General features: G+C 44.6%; 1 long non-coding RNA gene across 7 annotated transcripts in view; it reads right to left on the bottom strand.

Annotated features, from left to right (window-relative positions):
• The window catches only part of LOC103395523 (uncharacterized), a 46,857-nt gene that overhangs the window by 19,552 nt on the left and 24,310 nt on the right, over nucleotides 1-2,995 (bottom strand). For all 7 annotated transcript variants that reach the window (XR_003052874.1, XR_003052875.1, XR_003052876.1 and 4 more), the window contains one exon: nucleotides 330-462. This is a non-coding gene — a long non-coding RNA (uncharacterized LOC103395523). The remainder of the gene's footprint in view (nucleotides 1-329; nucleotides 463-2,995) is intronic.

The raw sequence follows: 2,995 nt of genomic DNA, 5'->3' as shown, positions 1-2,995 counted from the left end.
GATGGATGGATGAATGGGTGGATGAATAGATACAGTAAATACATGGATGGATGGATGGATATGTGATGGATGGATGGATGATGGATGGATGGATGAATGGATGGGTGGATGGGTGGATGGATGGATGGTCGTTAGACAGATCTGTTGTTAAACTAAAAGAAGACAGTGATGCTATGCTGCGCTTCACTAATATAATAAGTCCATATTTGGCGTGTGATGATGTCATCTACAAAGCGATGATGTCACCAAATCAAAATGTTGCTCTTTACATCCTACTACACCATTTTGGGGTAAATAACTGAGCATTAGTGCGAAGTGAAGTCACTTACAGGTAGAAGACGGAGCTGGATCGTTGGATGGAACGTCTTCTGAGGTCAGGGGTCGGGGGTCGGGGGTCAGGGGTCACGTACATCTCCCCTCCACTGGGTTTGACTGTCTCCAGGCCACGGTCCTTATTGATAACTAGATGGTAGAGACAGAGACACAGAGAGTCAGGAGTCGTCGTCTATAAATAGTCCCCAGTTCCACGTCGTGTTTAGGGACAGATTCCTGATGCAACCAGCTGTAACCGCTACAACGGACGTGGGCCCAGTTTGGTCATAAACCATCGCTGGTTAATGGCGGCGAGATACCATGCAGAGAAGCCACTCTCTTGTCAGTATTCAAGGGCAAATTTCCCCGGAGGACCATCAAAACGCAGCGCGGGACGACAGATGGAGGGAGCTGCGCTTCTGCAAGTTTGGCGCCGCGTCAGGATTCCGTGTTTAGGATAAAATACTGGAGGCTAGTCAAGAGGGAAGACTGTGCTTTTGGAGTGTGTGTGTGTGTGTGTGTGTGTGTGTGTGTTAGGAAGTGAGATCTGAGCAGTCGTTTCTGATGTTGCTGTGAACTGATGTGAGGTGGAACCATAATGGGACCTGAGGATTATCTCCTGTTTCAGTCCACTGATTAGTAAATAGGTTTTTTTTTTTTTTTTTTTTTTTTAGTTTTTAATCAAATTCAAATTTATCACCGCACAGGAATAACAATGGAATAGTTAATGGATTTGAAGGCTGCGCTTGTCGTTACTTTGGATTTAACAAAGGAGCAAATTAATATGAGTGGGAGGCGAAAATTAGAAAATTAGAATCTTTGACACTTGGAAACTTTACCCTGAGTTTCACGGCCACGACTTCTGGCAGGTTCCAGCAGCAGCGACAACACGCAAACAACAACCGTCACAGCTACACTCCTCCCCGAAAATAATCTGACATTGTGTTAGAAAAAAAAAAAAAAAAATCACCCTCTCTCTGTTACTAGTCCACGTCAATGACACTTTCCTGATTCAGATGAAAAATCTACTCCTGGTTTTAATCAATGAATCAGATGAAAAATCTACTCCTGGTTTTATTGAGAAAAAAACCTCCAAATGATCTGATCTTTAACACATTGTTTCCAGTAGGGGGCGGCATTAAACACCAGTCGGACACGTAGTTAGCAAATAAATCTGGATTAATCAAACAAGGATATTACCCACAGGAGTTGATCTGAGCCAGAAACAGCCGTGAGTAAATAAATATCAGGGCCGTCTTGGTCAGGAATCTCTCCTGACGCGAAAATACTCAAATATTTGCTCACATGTGCTGAATATCAATTTAGAGCCGGGTCCAACTGCTCAGCGGTGGCCAAGACCACCATTTTTGGGGGAGAGTATTTGCAGGTGAACTCGCATTAGTTTTGTGGAGACGAGGGACACGGAGATGGAGATGTGGAGATGGTGGTCCGTCTCCGTCACCTCCCCCCCGATGATGGTGTTGTGACTGAGGTTTTAGGGCCACGACGACGGCAGAAGTGACAGAAATAAGTCGGGTTGATGGAGGGACGGCGGAGAGAGAGAGAGAGAGAGAGAGACATCAGGGTGGCTGCTCCGTGAATAGACCTCCGCAGCTGCCCCGTCTGCTCACTCAATAACACACACACACACACACACGTGGCATTTGCATACATTTGCATGTTCGTAGACAGATTTCCAAATCAACATATCCGTCCCCGGGAACAGTGACACACACACGCTCCCACCAACCCCCGGCCCCCCCCCCCCCGTCGTCACGCTCTGCCCCCTCCAGGCCACAGACTGATGAGCACATTATGGAAACCATTAGACCCCTGTGTTTAAGCCGGTGTTTACAGTCGAGTGTCGGTGAGAGGTCAGTCAGAGGTCAGCCAGAGGTCAGTCAGAGGTCAGTCAGAGGTCACTTGGTCTGATGATGTCCAGTACAGTGTGATGTATGAATCTGATCGACCTGTCAGCTGTGAAAAACCAGCTGAAAAAAAAAAAAAAAAAAAACCTCAGCAGCCGGCGTTTGAACAGACACACGGACGTTCAGTGATTTCATTCTTATCAGACTTTTTTCTTTTTTTTTTTAAACCCCCACAAACCAAAGCTAATTAAACCAAATCCCCTCATGACCCAACAGTTTTTTTTTATCACTGACCAAAAACGAGACAAAGAAACACAAAGGCCTTGATCCACGACACAGAAACTCCCTGAGTTAATTATTATTACGTGTCACGCAATCGTTTCCACCGACCAATAGTTGGTCAGAGTCTGGGCTAATTTCTATTATTTTTCTGAAAAGCTAGCGTTACAAACGTCACAGATTTTATAGACAAATGTTTCATTGTTTTATTCCACTTCAATGCAAAATAAAAAAATCACTGTTTTTTTTCATTATCTAATTATCAGTTGTATATAATTAGATCAACAGTGAGGCGTTATCTGCGTCAGGAATTCGGGCTGATGACCAGTTGAAGCCTGTTTTTTTTTTTTTTTTTTTTTTTCCTAAGCTGTGGAAACCTCCAGGTTAACAATTCCATTAAATTCCTAAATTTAATCCACAAATGCGTCGGAATCCTCCAGTAAAACCAGTGAAGTGAAACCTCCTCCCTCCGTCCTGAACACACATGACAAATGATGGACTTTCAGCCGTGTGGGAACCAGGCAGGAAACAGAACC

The sequence above is a fragment of the Cynoglossus semilaevis genome, chromosome 19, assembly GCF_000523025.1.
Source record: "Cynoglossus semilaevis isolate Cse_v1.0 chromosome 19, Cse_v1.0, whole genome shotgun sequence".
NCBI classification, from domain to species: domain Eukaryota; kingdom Metazoa; phylum Chordata; class Actinopteri; order Pleuronectiformes; family Cynoglossidae; genus Cynoglossus; species Cynoglossus semilaevis.
The sequence above is the reverse complement of the archived record's forward strand: the minus strand, read 5'-3'. Positions and strand labels throughout refer to the sequence as shown.